The following is a 16,171-nucleotide window of genomic DNA, read 5'->3' as shown; positions in this document are numbered from 1 at the left end:
GTGGCTTGAATTCACACTGTGAGTGGTGTGAGGGGGTCCCAGGAGGCAGAGCAGGCTTTGTGACATTTGAGGTTGCCCAGGGACTCCTGGAAACTTACACCAAGTGCCCCGCCAAGGTGATGGAGACAAGGAAGCTTCCACGTGTTACTGGAGGATGAACCAGGTCCCCCAGGGGCTCCACCTGCAGTTGCGCTGTGGACGCCTCCAACCACCAGTGGTGACGCCACTGCTGAGGACCACAACCCCTTTCTTGTGTCTTCACAGTTGACTTCTTGCTTCTCCTGGTGGCCTCCCTGCAGTGGCAACTGTCTGTGGATGAGAACACAGCGCCTGTGAGGATAAAGGCCAGGGACAATGTGGAGGTCAGCCGAGACCTCCGGCCAGATGACCTCGCCCAGCTCAGCCCTGTCCCCAACTTCATCTTCTGCCAGTAAGAACGGAGATCGTGGTCCTGGACACCACTGGGGGGTGGGGTGGGGCATCTCCACTCCCTCCCAGCCTCGTGGACAAAAGAATTCTTCCCTTGGGAGAAGAAATCACTATGGTTTTCTTTCCTTAATTAAAAAATTAAAATTGATGTGTAATTTACATACAGTGAAACGTCCGGATCTTAGTTATACCATGCAATCAGTGCTGGGGTGTGGAGCCAAGACACTGAAGCCTTCCATCATCCCAGAAACTTCCCTCCCTCCTCTGCCTAGTCAGTTCTTTCCCCAGGCACCCACCGATCTGAGTTCTGCATCACAGGTTCGTTTTACCTACTCCAGAACTTCATCTAAATAGAATTGTAGGCAATGCACTTTTTGGAGTCTGGTTTCCTTTACTCATCGTGGTGCTTCTGAGATCCATTCACCTTGTAGCATGTTTCAGTACATCGTTCCTTTTTATTGCCAAGTAGCGTTCCCCCTGTATGAATATTCCACATTGTGATCATCCATGAGTAGATGAACATCTGAGTTGCTCCCAGCCTGGGGTTAATAAGGATAAAGCTTCCGTGAACATTTTTGCACAGGGTTTTTGTGACCATCTGTTTCCTTTTTTCTGGGTAGGCATCTCAGAGTGGGATTGCTGGGTCATGGGATAAATGCACCTCTAGTGCTTTAGGAAACTGCCAAATAGTTTCCCCAAGGAGTTGTACCATCTTCTATGACTTTCTGAATGCAGCCCCTCCTAGGAATGTACCAGATGTTGACTGGGTCCCCACCATGTGTTACTCACTCATGCTTGCATTCAGAATTATTTATTGAGCACCTAGAATGTGCCAGGCACTGCTCAAAGCACCAGGAATTCAACAGGAAAAAAGATCTATGCTCTTTTTAAAAGAAATGGACAAATTTATATGGAGATGCAAAGGACCTAGAATATCCAAAACAACCATGAAAAAAGAAGAACCAAGTTGGAGGACTGATACGACCCGATTTCAGGACATAATATAAAGGACGGTCACCAAGACTATGTGTGCTCCTGGTGAAAGGGTAGGCACCTGGATCAACAGAATCCATGGTTCAGAAAGGATAATCTTTTCATCAAATGGTGCTGGAACATTTCTGAGTATGTCCACACTTAAGCTTCCCCACCTGCCGCCAAACCCTAATGCACAAAAAACCCTTTGTCCATACTTCCCAGCCCGCACAACAGTTAACTCGGAATGGAGCCTAAGCCTCAATGTAAAACCCCAAACTATGAAACTCCTCTAAGGAAAAAATAGGAGAAACCTGTGACCTCAGGCTGAAGAAAGATTTCTTAAATAAGACGCACCAAACATAAGCCATAAGAGGAAAAAGTCGATAAATTGGACTCTATCAAAATGCAAAAACTTCTGCTCTTCAAAAGACACTGCTAAGATCAAGAAAAGATAAGCCACAGACAGGGAGGAAAAATTTGCAAAACACGTGTCTGATAAAGGACCTGTATCCAGGATATTTAAAGACCTCCTGTGGCTCAGTATGAAGGAAACAATGCAGTTTTTAAAATGGGCAAAAGATTTGAACAGATACCTAATCAAAAAAGATAAGAGGATAAGAACATTTTGGGAAGATGCTCAATGTCCTTAGGCATCAGGGAAATTCAAATTAAAAATTAAAGTGAGGTGCCACTAACACACTTCTTAGACTGGCTAAGATTTAAAAATTAAAACGAAACAAAACAACAAAACCCAGAACACCAAAAACCTGACAATACCAAGTGCTGACAAGAACGCAGAGCAACAGGAACCCTCAGGCATTGCTGGTGGGAATTCAAAATGGTGCAGCCGCCGTGGAAGACAGGGTGGCAGTTTCTTATCATCTTAAACGCAAGTTTACCACACGACCCAGCCATTCTGCTCCTAAGTATTTACCCAAGTGAAATGGAAACTCTGTTCCACACAGAAACCTGCGCCTGAAAAATTGATGGCCACTTTACCTGCAATGGCTGAAAACCGGAAACAACCTGGATGTCCAGGAAATGGGGACTGGAGACATTATGTGAATCTGTACAGTGGAATATCAGCCAGCAGAGAAAAGGAGTGCGTTACTGACACGCATGATGACATGGGTTACTCTCGACAGCACTGTGCCACACACAAGAGGTGACACAGTGCCTGGTTCCACGCACGTGATATTCTGGTGAAGGCAAAGCTCTAGGGACAGAAAACAGATCACTGGCTGCCTGGAGGTGGGGTAGGGGATGGGCTACCGGAGTCTGGGGAATTTCGAGGATGAGGGACATATTCTATATCTTGATTGCAGTGGTGGTTACAGGACTGTGTGCATTTGTCAAACTTCAAAGAATTACATGCTTCAAAGGTTGGGGGAGGGGGTTAATGAATGCAGGTGTATCTGGATAAACTTGACTTTGCTCAAGTCCCTGGCTGGTGAGGTTTTCATCTCATGGGTGTGGTCATGAGTCTGTGAGGGTCTCATTGCATCTCTATCCCCAAATCTGTGTTCCATGTCCTTCTATTTTAAGATAACCTGTGGGAGGTAACTTCATGTCTGGCAAGTACGTCATCTTTGCCTTCACTCACTCCGTCCACCTTCTAGCTCCTCTCTGGACATGGCAGAAGTCACTGTTTCTCGGTATCATTTCTGATCTGTGCTCTGTCTGGTGTTTCTTGCGGGAACGACATGGATCAGCATCCTAGGTGTCAGGCACCTGGCAGCCTTAGGATGCTTTGTGCTGCAGGGAAGCGGCCGCCTCCTGCAGCCCATGAAGGCCATTCTGCCGCCATGGGACCGCCTGGTGGTTGCCTTGAAGACACTCCTGCCGGTACGGGATAGCCCTTCTTTCAAGGCTGCTCTTTGTTTTCCTAGCCTGACTGTCTTAATACTCTTCAAAAGGTACTGCCAAAACCAACAGTCATCTTAAAAGGCCTTTTTCAAAGATGTGTTTGCCAAAGGTGGAAAGATGTAAAACGACCCCCGTGGGTCACGCATGATGCAGCCTGTGCTTTGGGGAGTCGCCTTTGATGTTGGCGAGCCCTGAGCCTAAAGGAAATCAAGAGAGGGAAGAAGTGCGATAGAAAATGTGCTTTCTGACCAAGCTAACAACCTGGAGACGGCGCCCCCAGCAGGGCTGTTCACTGCCCCGGAACCTGGTAGGCATGCACATTTCAAGGTGGGGTCGCATTTGAATAATGTGGAACCAAGATTAATACAGCAGTTGGAAGGCTATAGAAGTCGTGGGTCTGAAACCAGAAGAGGGCTCGAGAGAGTGTGTCTGGTGCATCCCCCACCCCGTCCCCTGGGTTGGTAAGATTTAAGATTTCCACATGAGAGGTGCAGACAGAGCTGTGCCAGAAGAGGCCAGCCCAGCACCACCAGCTAGTCTAGGGCCCCCGTCTCCAGACCCCTGCACTGCTTCTTTGTCTGATTGGTCCATGCACAACTTCCAACTCAGCTACACATTATTTGCACTCAGCATAATGGAGTCATTCTTCGGAGGTCTCCAAGCCTTGGGTCATTGTTCAGAATATTGGTCCTCGTTGGCCTGAAAACTTCTGAGTGATTGCCTGTCAAATTAACTAGCTTTTACGGTAATGGCGACATTCGCATCTCCAATTTATCTTACTGTGTCTCAGTGGGCAGGAGACCGCTGGGTTCTTCAGGGCCATACGTCTTAGGACTTCATCCTCCTAATGGCCAGTAAGCCTTTCTTTATAAAAACCAGACCGTGAGAGCAGGAAGGAGTCTCCAGAGATGACGTGGTGACTTTGCAGATGAGAACACCAAGAACGAGAGGAGGGAAGGGCAGGGCCCCCATCAGGGCCACACCGTGGCTCATGGCCACTCAGTTTCTTGTCCTCAGTTCCTATGGACAGGGAAGATTCTGCTCGGCCTCTGGGTTAACCCCTCCTTCTGTTCTTGGGGGAGGAGCATGACTGGACCTCTTTGGCTAGACAGCCAAGTGCTGCTCTGCTCGAGTTACAACCTCGGAGACCAACGGAAGACGGCACTGATCAGCCAGGCTGAGGTGGGGGGCGTTGCAGCCCCAGGGCGCCCTGAGTTTTCCCCGCCTCTCCATTATGGATCGGCGTGCTGGTACCTAGAGGTGTCACTCGTCTCCAGCTGCTGGCGCGTCCATGGTCCCGGCGCGTACTGCACAGCCAGGGGGCCAGCTGGGCGGGTCCCCCAGCACGTTCACTGGCTCGGCCCTGCTGGTGCAGAGCCTGCATGGGTCACTAGGAAAAGAAGATCAGACGCACAGAAGAGCTGCAAGGGAAGTCCAGTGGTCACCCACCCCCTCAGCCCGGACCGGCAGTTTATTTTGTCATCTGTGCTGTGTCTATATTTGAGGGTGGGTGTGTATTTTTGTGAAATCACTGGAGGAAAAGGTGCAAACACTAAGGCATTTTCCTACACAAGGACATTTTTATCAGCTCACCCTGAGAAAACCAACTCCCCACATTGTCCAATACCAGCCTGTGTTCTAATGGTTCTAATGCCCCCAGCTATTCCTGAATTGTTCATGGCAGCTGTTTTCAGAAAATTATTATTATTATTATTATTTGGACTTAGGATCCAGACCAAGTTCATGGGCTGCAGTTGACCGTTTTGCCAGATGCTCTTTGAAGGGACATGGAGGACAGCCCCAGTAGAAGTTAGGAGACACCCGCTCTCCTAGGGAGAATCCTGGAACCACATGAAAAGCACAGAGAAAACAAGACGCCGGAGGCCCTGCCCTGAGACCCAGTGTCAAGTCGAGGGCAGCGGCGCCCTCCAGTCCGCGGCCTCTGGGCCCCGGGGATGGTCCCAGTTTCTGCCAACAGCACTCCGCCGAGTTTGCGGAACTCCAGCCACGCTACTGACTCCCGGGCTTTGGGCCTGTTTAGAAAGGGAGGAGGCCCGGGTTCTGCCCGACTGGAGCTATAACTGGCTTCCTTTTATGAATGAAGGAAAAGGAGGAATGTGTTTATTTTAACTCTTGCCTCTGAGTGACACCCTGGGCTAGGCTCCCACTCACTCTCCCAGTTTGTCAAGAACATTCGTGTGGACACATATCCCATCTTCCACAAGCCAGCCCGGGGCTCCGGGGCTCAGTGTCGGGGCCGCGGGGAGCAGGTTTCTGAACGTCCCAGAGAGGCTGACAAGGGAGGTTCTCAAGTCCCACGATTACCTGTCTGTACCCCCTCTGCTTACCTCGCGTGTCTTTCTGCTTGAGTCACCGCAAGGGATGGGGAAGGGGAGCTGAGGCTCCAGGGAGGGGCTGGTGGAGATGAGGGGGCCTCATCTCCTGGTTCCCCTAAAAATCACCATGTGAGCAGGAAGGGGAGCAAAGAGTTGCCCAACAGGCAGCAGGGCAGGGTTTGCCCAAACAAGGTCTGGCTCTTCCCATCCCAAGGGCTGGCCACACGACTCCTGGTTTCTCCCGTCTTCCATGCAGCCATCCCTGAAGATGAGCCCCAGGAAAAGGAAGCAGGGGTCCTGTGGGATGCCGTATGTTTCACCTTTCTGCTGATCCAGCAATGGGTCTTCCTGAGTTATTACCACCTTTACATGGTAGTTGACCTGGAGGCCTCCAAAGCTTGGCATCCAGGTACCAGGAAACCCGGGATAAAAACGTCAGATTTCAGGAGCTCGAATGGACATGAAGGTACCTTTAGTCGAAGGGTCATGGCCTTTAAGCAGTCACAGAAAGCTCACACCACCTCATCTCACCCCTCCCCTTGGCAGAGGAAGAGCTGAGGCTCAGGCCAGACCAGAGCAGGGCTGATTCACCCCCTCCGACTCACACCACTTCCTCCCAAGTCTGGGATTCAGTCCTCTCTCTCTGCCAACCTTTGGGTGAGTGGCAGAAACCCCATGGCCATGAGGGACCAAGTTTAGCTCAGAGTCAATGGGCAGGTTGGCCACGGTCCGTGCAGACGCAGCCCACCCTGCAGAGGTCCAGGACTTGGGGAACATCTCTGGGCAGCCCCCGCCCATCCCATCCTTAGGCTTCTGTCCCTGTTGACTTGTCTGCCTGACCAGCTTGTCTGACAGCCTCTTCTGGTGACAGATTCCTCCTCTGATACAAAACTGCTCATCTACCAGCCCTGGGTCTATCCGCCTTCATTGCTGGGAGCAACACCTGTGCCAAAGGGAAGGGACAGACTCAACTCCAAGGGGTTACACCCACCATCCATTTCCAGAGTGTAGAGCAGCATTCCAGAACTCAGACAAAGTGTCTTGGCTAAACTTACTGTTTCCCCAAAAGGCCACTTGCTTCTTTGGTCTGAGCCTTAGTTCAAGCTGTCTCTTGCTCAGAGGGTCCAGCTGCTCCTCTGCTCAGCCAGGACTGTGCTTCATCTTCCAATGCTCTACAATGCACACACCCCTAGGGAGGTTTTAAATCGTCACACGTATATTTATTTTTTGCTTAAAGTTCATGTTACTTAGCTGAATGCACTTTGAGGGGGAGGAATACCTACACCACCTCGCAAGTGACTTCAAGGATATTATTGCTTAGGATGAGGCTAAGTTTTCCTTTTTTTTTTTTGTTAATGAGGTGCTGGGGATTGAACCCAGGACCTCGTGCATGCTAAGCAGGTGCTCTACCACTGAGCTATACCCCACATCTAGGCTAAGTTTTAAAAGTGAACTGACTTTAATCAACTTTAAAAATTAAATAGTATTAGAGAGATCATGACAGGCGCACGAGGAAGTTGGTGGAGCTCTGTTTTGTTACCTGCTCGAGTCTGGATTCCAAACTATCTGAGCCCACTGACACCCCAAACCCCAGACCCTCGGCTGCCCTGCTGGCGGGGGTCAGCAAGCCCCACTTGTGATGCCGCCCTGTCTTCTGGAGCAGAGGGCGGGTCAGGCCTCCAGATCCTCCCACCGGGGGGTCCCATCTTACTAAGGGGAACATGGGAGGGACATTGGGGCATCTCTTCCTCTGCCTCGAGTTTAGGGAAAGAGACCAGCACGAAAACCAACAAAATGGCCAAGGTGTTTTGACCGGTGGAGGAGCAAATGGCTTTCTCTGTCTTCGACTGCCAGGGTGGAGAAAATCAAAGCAAAGCAAAAGAAAATTCCTGCTCAGTGACAAGCCTGCAGGAGTCCAGCCCACCCGGCAGTTAGCGAGCTGCTAGCCCGAGAGGAAGTGGCCACTGGGCCCTACCCCCCAGGTGATCTGTCCCAGGTTCTGGAACAGGGACATTAAAGCAATCCCTCTCCCACCAGCACCCCCACCAAAGCCAACAAGAGAACAGGTCTCTCCCTTCGGAACTTGGGTGCAGTGGAGGTGCCTTTCTTATCTGATGAGTCTTATGAGTTTAGATTTAGAATTGTGCTTTGAGGTGAAATTCTGAACCCAAACTGAAGTCCCAGAGTGGACCCCTCTTCATTTGCAAAAACCAGAAACCCCTGGCCCAGAAGTGTCCATTCGGACGGAGCCCTGGCTCTCTGGAAGTCTGTGGATTACTTAAATAGCATTTTCTTCTGTTCAGTTGTGAGATTTGTTTTTTTCCTCCAGGAAACACGATTCCCCCCAGGGCCAGGTAGCTAAAGACGAAAGGCGTTTCATTTTTTGTTGGTCACGAAATAAATAAAGTGTCTTTCAAACATTGTTACTTTTAAATTGGACTGGATTTTCTCTTTCCTTCGGTCGAACAAGCTGAAGACAATAATGCCATTCCCTGGCTGCCCAGCACTAAGGTGGTCCGTTTATATCTGGCAATTTATATGCAGAGTGTAGTCTGCGGTTTGGCCTTCCTAATTGGGGGACACGCTGTCTGAATTAGCGACAAGGCTGGATTATGGCGCTTTTAAGAAGAGATATTCCATTTCAGCACTTTCAAGTTCCTGAAACCGTTAGAACTGGTCTCCCGAAGCACTGCCGGGCCAGGCCTCCCTGGAGATCTCCTTGAAGCAGAGAAGAGGGGTGCTTGTCAGCCAGCGTGCCCGGCAGACTCGCACATACTGGAAAACACACATTCTCTTAAGTTGTTTCTACATTCCTTTCCAGATTTTATTTGCGCTAATTGATTTGTCCAAGTGAATAATTCTGTAAGAGGGGTGGTAGGGGAGTTAACAGATCCTCAATGAGCTGACTCCAGTTTCTTTAGTAGAAATGTCAGTCCTGCCCCTTTCTGGAACGACCACCACATGGTCCAGGGTGGGAGTGGCTGACAGATTTGGGTTTCATCTTTATTTAGATGATCTCGGTACCACAGAAAATGAAGAGGAGAAAAAATGGTGGCAGCCTTGGGTGAAGCATCCTTCCAGTAAGTTGGAACCGTGAATAGCTGCCTGGCGCACAGCCCGTCGAAAGACCAAGTGTTGGTGGCAGGTGGCCCCCTTCGGCTCCACGGCTCCCTAAAGGAGGCCCGTCGGCTAGGAAATGCCTGTCATTTAGACCACAAGGATGTTGCGAGGAGGCAGGAGGATGGCTCATGCCTGCTACCTCATCAGGACTGTGAGACACAAGAAGCCAGTAGTGTGGGACGGGGGTCGCAGGGTCCCCTCCAACTGCCAGGGGCTGCATGCAGGCGGACGGTGAATGGTGCGTGCCTAGAGACTGTCTGCAGCTGAGGAAGACCGGGGGTTGGAAATTCCTTAGCTAACAAGGTAGATTGATAGTGGGGGAAACGGAAGTCCACAGGTGTCTGATGGGGGCTGTCAATACCAATACATAATTTAAACGCAAACAAGGTGGACCTGTTTTGACAATGTTCTGTTGTAGAATGTGCCGGAAGGGAGGAAACCTCACACAGAAGACAACATGCCCACCAGGTCATCGAGACACCGGCATGTCACAGGTGGGGCTGGGCTGGCGGTGAGGACTGTGGGTGGAGGGGCGGGAAGGCGTGCGTTCCAGGCTCTTTTTGTGGACATGTTTCCAAGGGACCCAGGATGGCAGCCACAGCTTCTTTGAGACCAACAGCGAGGAGGAAGAGCCGGAAGGAGGAAGTCAGGCAGACAGAACAGACGATCGGCCAAAGTCCAAGGCAGCTTTCCAGGTAACTTTTCTTAGAATTGGACACGAGCGCTGATGCAGACGCAGGAGATGCCTGCGGTGGACTGAGTGGACCTCAAGGAGGATGATCTTGGTGTGGATGCTTTCCGCACTGGTGGACACGTGTGTTTCCAAAGGCACGACCAGATCTGCACGCAGTGGGCCAGACTCTGCAGAACGACGGGAGGAGTTTATTTGGATTCCACTGGGGGGGGGCGTTCTAATTATAAAAAGAACAACGGCTGCTTCGGAGGCCTGCCCCATGGGTGCTTGGCGCCTGCTTAGTGGTGATCAAAGTGTGGCTCTGAGGACGTCTTCCCTGCCAAGGGGGCTCCCCGTTGACTGCTGGGAAAAGCGGTGGCATCATGAGGAAACGCGTCAACTAGTCCTCTCAGTACAAACTAGCCCCCTTGTCAAGGAAGTTCGCAGAACCGAGTGGAGAACAGGGATGTCAGCCAGCATCTCGGCGGCATTTCGGGCAGAAGGACGAATGATTTGAAGACGCGTCTTCATCTTCTCTGCTGCGCCTGTGTTTGTACGTCTCTGCCGCCACCTTATTGTTTAGGGCTTTCCCTTAAGGAGTGCGTTTGAGGCAAAAGTGATTGCTCAGAACGTGCTGAAGCGAGGGAAGAGAATCCCATATCTTACTTACTTCTTGCACTTGTCTAAAGGGGTCACATTTTTCAGTGTTTTGATTTTTTGCTTTGTTTTGTTTTTTCTGGCAAAGCCAGAACAACTTAAAGCAGGCGCAAGAAAGGCTGTCACTTGTTTATACCAAACAACGCTGACTTTTCTGGGGTCAAGGAGAAAGCTTGTCCAATGACATTCCACTTGGGGGTGACTTTGATGTTCTGATGTCTGGATGCAACTCTAAACATCTCTTAAACTCACAACCCACTCCTAGGAGCCTTTCCTCTTTGAAAAGGAAATTACTTGGAACAAATATGACATTGATTTTCCATCTCCCTTGATTAGCCTCTTTGGTCTGATTTTTATTATTTAAGCCTTTTGGACAACGAGCATATACAGTTAGCGATGCCTCTAATGAGACCGTGTGACCTTTAAAGAAGGAAAGGAGGGTCTGGGCCCAACAAGGCCCGAAACTTCCGGCTCTGGGGCTGTCTCCCTGCCGCTTGCCCACGACGCATGGACCAGTAGCTCCGGGTCAGCTCTCGGGAGGAGGCGGCGGGATGGAGGCGGCTTGGGGCACAACGTGGGAAAGAGGGGTCCCCCAGTGCCAACATGGAGGTGCTGTCGATGGCAACGTGCAGTTTGTGTGGTGACTGGGCTCAGCAGATGATCGACTAGGAAACACTGGCGTCAAACAGTCCTGCCTGATGACTGGGTCCACTGACAACAAGTGGACTGTGTAAGAAAGATGAGGTCGTGGGTGCATATAGGAAGCACAGTGAGTCTTTTATCCACGCGGGTGAACGGGGCAGGGGCACGTTACAGAGGTGTCCACGTGGCTTGGACAACGGAATATTTGCTGAAGGGCCAACTTGTCAGGCTGAGATATTGGGAGGCAGGGGGATGTGCAGTTTTCCAAGCCTGTTTTCCATCGTAGCTTAAGCTTTGGAACGCATTGACCGGACCCAGAGAGAGAGAAATATGTGGTCTGTCGGGTGTCCAACCTTTGCTAAGTGAGGCATTCACTGGAGCTAAGCCCTGGCCCCTGACAAGGAGCACTCAGGAGCCAACGCAAATCTGGAAGGCTTTGCTCTCTAGCTGGACCTGCCTTTCCCAGCTTCTGCAACCAAGATCAGGTGATGTGACGTTATGCCTGCAGTGCGCCTGCGACCCCAGTCAAGGCCCACGGTGTTACATGTGCTTCAGGTGGATCCTAATTTCCAGAGCCTCGTCATCATGCCCGCCTTACACACACGGACACCCCAGCTGGGATGCGACAAACAGGGACCCCAAAATGTATGTCAGAAACAGACAGGGGTTTCCAGCGGGTGTCTATTTTGTCTTTCTTTGGTGTGATTCAGGAGCTGAGGACTGGCAGCTCGTGAGGCTGAAGGCGAGGCCGGAGCAGAGTTCTGATGAAACTGTTAGGTGTGGCCGCCCTGCCACACCCACGACAGAAGAAACTCCAGGAGAGGAGCCGCATCACTGAATCGGGGCAGGCCCGTGACACGCTCACTCGGGTGAAAGCGGGCAGACGCGGTTCAGAGACAAAGTAAAACTCGGCCCTCAGTCAGATGCCACTCAACTTTCCCCGGGCGCTTGGCCGCCCGTCCCGCGGGGTTCCCGCAGCGAGTAGGAGGGGGCGCTTCGATGTGGGAACCTGCGGCTCCAGCCCTTCTCAGCCTCCGGGGGAGTCTTCATTCCCACAGAGGAAAGAGGGAGCGTTAAGGGGCTCGAAGGGGCCCTGGTCCCCTCAAAGGGTTTCTCCCCCTTGAAAAGTCATAAGCGAGGAGGGTGAATACGCCTGAATCCTTGGGCTTGGGAAAGATAGGCAGGTGTTCACCCCAGGATGGAACCAATAATCCCATAATTCCAACAGCAGGTGCTCACCAAGGCCCCACTATGTGCCAGGCCCAGCCCACACATCCCCAACGCCAATGGCTGGTTGCGAGGGTGATGGAGGGGTTAAGGATCTCGTTCGTTCGAGGCCCCTCCACCAGAATGCGCAGGGCTAGGACGGGGCGGGACCATCTCGGCAGGAAGCCAGCCCTTCCAGCTCACCCAGACCCAGGGGCGGGGCACCTCTTTCAGAGTCTCCCCCATCCCTCATCTCAAGTGACTCTTCCTTCAGCACAAGTTCAAAGCAAGGACCCACTCCCCACCTCCATAGCTGGTGCAATCTCAGGCTAATTCCTTAACGTCTCTGGCCCTCAATTTCTCAAGTCTGCTAAAGGAGGGCAGTAAGAGGACCCCAGGGAGAGGGTTGCTGTAGGGTTTAGGGTCAAACCATAAGACCACGCCAGTGCATGGCACACAGCAGGTGCCTTGTTAGTGCTAGCTGTTGAGAATGCAAACATTAATAGTGTGGTCTTCTGCTCAGACGCAGGAGGGATGGAGGCTGGCGCAGAGCACTCAGAGACAAAGGGCCTCTCTCAGCTCGGCCCCGGTGCTGTCTGCTTAACCGAGATTCAGCCCGGGACCAGTTACCTCTTGGGAAATTCTCCTCCCACAGCTGCCCGTCAAGGCTCAGTTGGTGGACCGGATGGAGATGATTTTTTTGTCTCAACGAGGCAAGTTACCAAAAAGGAACAGTTACAGGCTTGGCGGGGTTCACGGGCTGTTTGTTGAGCGCCGGCTCTCTCCCTGCGGAAGGCATGGCCCAGAGCTCCTCCCACGACCTGGGTCTCCCAGGCACTGCTAGACCACCTGGCCTGGGCCCTGCTCGCGCTCAGCGGGGACAGCGTCCCTCTGTGGGCAGAGTGCCAGGGCTAGTGGCGAGCTGTCAGTCAGGCAAGCCTGGTGACTCTCACCCTCTTCATTTCTTCTAATTATTCCAACCCGACAACTTTGAAAGTCACTCGGTTGCTGTCAGAGGATGCATGATTGATGCCTCACGTTAGCTCTGGCGAGGACGGCTGGAGGCCTCGCCGCCCACCCTCCCTGCATGTCCAGACCAGGTGGGTGAGGAGGCACTGAGCTCTGCCACCCGCGTCCAGAACTCCCAGAGGATTCTTGGGGTCACTAGCGGGACAGCCCCCGGCGATCCTAGCTCGCGCCCAGGGACACCAATTGCAAGGAATCGTGTTCCACCTGTTTTCTGTGACCGAGAGTAGACTCAGCGGCTCTTTCCCTTCCTCCTCTGTCCTCATCCACATTGGCCCCCCCCTTCTTTTTTCTTAATGTGACAAAGATCTGATATTCGTCTGTAGTGGAAAAAGGCCACCATGGAGAGCATTCTGAAGTTCTGTTCCCCATGGCAAGAGCCCCCGCAGGCGGCCCCAGCTAGGAGGGGAGAGGGGCCAGAGGGGCATCCGAGCAGCACAGGGTGCCTGGCTCAACAGTACCTCTAGGAAGATGTCCAGCTGCCCGACAGCTTGGGAGTGGGGACAGCCAGCGAAGATCAACACAGAAACACACGCAGCTTCAGACTGGACCAACCCCCCGCCCCCAGACAGGAGCTGGAGGACCTGCCCCGGGAGGACCTCCAGTGAACAGGGCCCCCTGGGAAACCCCAGTCTTGCTGAAGGTCAAGACTGTGTCTTGTGGGCCAAGGGCGTTCAGCGAGCTGTGAAAGGAGTCGTTTCTGCTAATGCCACGAAATTATACTCTGAGTCCAAATATCAGTGGCCCCTACAGGAGTGGTGGCTTAGTAAATGGGTCCCTTGAAGAAAGTCACCTGAGGGGAATGGAGCGCTGCCACGTGCACACGGCATGGGCGTAGGGGGCGTGGGATGGCTTGTCTGGAACCAGCCATCTATTCAGTGTGGCTGCATGTTTCCTGGGCACATGGGACAATGTCCCTTGCCTGGGACAGAGGCAAGGACAGACCTCTGACCCTCTTCCCCCAGAAGCCCCTGGTGAATCAGGAGATGTACACGTGGGTGAGTCATTTCAATCTAGGCAGGAACTATGGCCTTTCCCGGGGCTCATCACTTGCGGGGCTGGTCCTGAGCGGTGTTGCATAGATTAACTCCTTCAGCCACCAAGAACCCGGGGAGGAAGGTGAGAATGCTATCCCCGCTTGACACAAGGGGAAACTGAGGCAGACAGAGCACGTGGCTTGCCCAAGGTCACACTGCGGCCCTACCTGCTGCCTTTGGGCCACTGGAGGTGTGAATGTCCAGGTGCTGTAGATGCAGCTCGGGGCTACTCCACCCTGACCCCAACTCAAGCCAGCCTGCCCTTGTCAACCCTCCTCTTTAACCCTTCAATGGCTTTTTGGTCTCCTGCAGAATGACACCCAAAGCTTCAGCCTGGCTTAGGAGGCCCCTCGTGATCTGATTGGCTTTCTAGTCCCTGAGCTCCGTGTCCTTTGAATTGCACACGATGTAATGTGTACCCAGATCGTCCATTTTCTGAGCCTCTCTGCTCAGAGGGGTTCCCACTCAGGCTTCAGGACTGGACCCAGGCTCCCCTCTGGGAAGCCTTCCAGCCCTCTCCGCTCCTCTGAACTTCCATTGTGCCCCGGAAATGGCTCTCACCCAGAGACACTCCCCTGTCCCCTGCGACGGGAGCCCCGTGAGGACGGGGCTGTCGGGCTCCACCTCTGGGCCTGGCAGTGTAGCTCACAGCCCAGAGCACAGCAGCCTCTCCGCATCGGCCACAGGCTTGTTACACGCAGCAACGCGGGCTTCATTGATGACGCAGGAGTAGCTCAGATCGGCCCAAGTGACTGCACATTCCAGAGGAGAGGGGTCTGGAATCAAAATTCATGAGGCTTCTAAAAAAACTGTAGAATGCCCTTTGATGCAAATGTCATCAACCGGTCATCGAAGGTTTTAAAAAGTTATGTCTCTGGGGGTCCAGAGAGGTCACCCAGATGGTGATGCACAGTTGCTGGGGGCCAGCTGGTATGAGGGGAGCCAAGAAGGAAGAGGAAGAAGACCTCATTCTGAGCAGGACAGCCCTGCAGACAGTGGGCAGGCGAGTCCCAGAGGCCCCTCGAGAGCCGCCAGTCTTCCTGTTACATCCCACCCCGCCTCCTGGCTTGAAAATCAAACCGACCAGCAGCTCTGGCAGAAAAGCTCCTTTCAGGAAGTTGCCAGCAGTGATCTATAACTTACAAGGCAAGAATTATCTGTAACCCCAGGCAGGAACCCGCACATTTTTCTTGCTCAACGTGGCAGCCCAAAGTACTGTCCTTGGGCTGGCAAGTTAAGCTGAAATGCGTTCTGCTCGACACTCTGGGAGACAAAGCAAGTGCGTCTTTGAACTTGATGACTTGTTTGTAAATACTTTACTAAGAGAGAAACTGAGTGACTGAGCTTTATTATTTTTTTTTGCAAATCACATATTTTCTTAAATGCATCTGGGGAGTGCCTGTTAAGTAGAAAGCTTTGTGGAGGAGTGCTCTGGGAGAGTGGGAAATTGCTCCCTGTGTAAAGTTTGGGAAAATGGAGTTATTTTTACCTACTGGGTTTCCCCAAGATGGGGCAAGCCCGCCCCATCCAGGGCCCTGTCCAGGGCCAGGGCTGTCTTTCCTGGACTCACAGCAGGGTTTCTCCCTCCCTCCAGGACACTCAGACAGGTTTTACTGGAGCCTGCCACCCCTGGTGAAGCTGATGCCCGCTCTGTACAGGTGGCCGAGTCCAAGTCTGAGCCGCTGTGCTGTTTTGTGATTGTCCTCAATCACGTATTCTCAGCTTCCATCCTCTCCATGGTCCTCTGCTTGTCTTTCTTGTGGGCCGTGTTCTCCGTCCCCAGGCCCTCCGGGTGATTTTGGATGACAGTGATCTATTAGGAGGTAGGTGCCGAGGGAAGCCCCCTCACAGATCCAGCTGCAGCGAACCCACCCACCAACACCCCAACCACCCCGCACACTTTTGATGCGACCTCAGGGCAACACATCCAGCACTAGTGACAGGGCAAGGTCGGCGAGGGGGTCAGCCGGAGAACAGAACCCAGAACGCTTCCCCTCAGCATTCACCCTTTCCCAAGAGCCCGTTAGCATTTAAGAGTCAAATGAAGTGATTAATGATGCTCCTGCGGCACCTTGCACATAGTAGGTGCACAGGAGCCTCCTGTGGCTTTATCCCAGCGGGTTCCAGCAACACAGGCTTCTGTTATTTCCATTTAATTTTGTTTTTTGGCATCCTGGACGTAAGGTACCACCAGCTCTTTTTCT

At 52.4% G+C, this 16,171-nt stretch overlaps 1 long non-coding RNA gene across 2 annotated transcripts in view; it reads right to left on the bottom strand.

Annotated features, from left to right (window-relative positions):
* Positions 1-243: 243 nt before the first annotated feature.
* LOC140687478 (uncharacterized) overlaps positions 244-16,171 on the bottom strand; it is a 41,320-nt gene continuing 25,392 nt past the window's right edge. The window contains exon 3 of one of the 2 annotated variants that reach the window (XR_012061864.1): positions 244-309. This is a non-coding gene — a long non-coding RNA (uncharacterized lncRNA). Of the gene's footprint in view, positions 310-15,315; positions 15,781-16,171 lie in introns of those variants that run through there. The other variant, XR_012061863.1, reaches the window with a different exon arrangement.

This window comes from Vicugna pacos, chromosome 19, assembly GCF_048564905.1.
Source record: "Vicugna pacos chromosome 19, VicPac4, whole genome shotgun sequence".
NCBI lineage: Eukaryota > Metazoa > Chordata > Mammalia > Artiodactyla > Camelidae > Vicugna > Vicugna pacos.
This window is presented reverse-complemented; position numbering and strand designations above follow the sequence as displayed.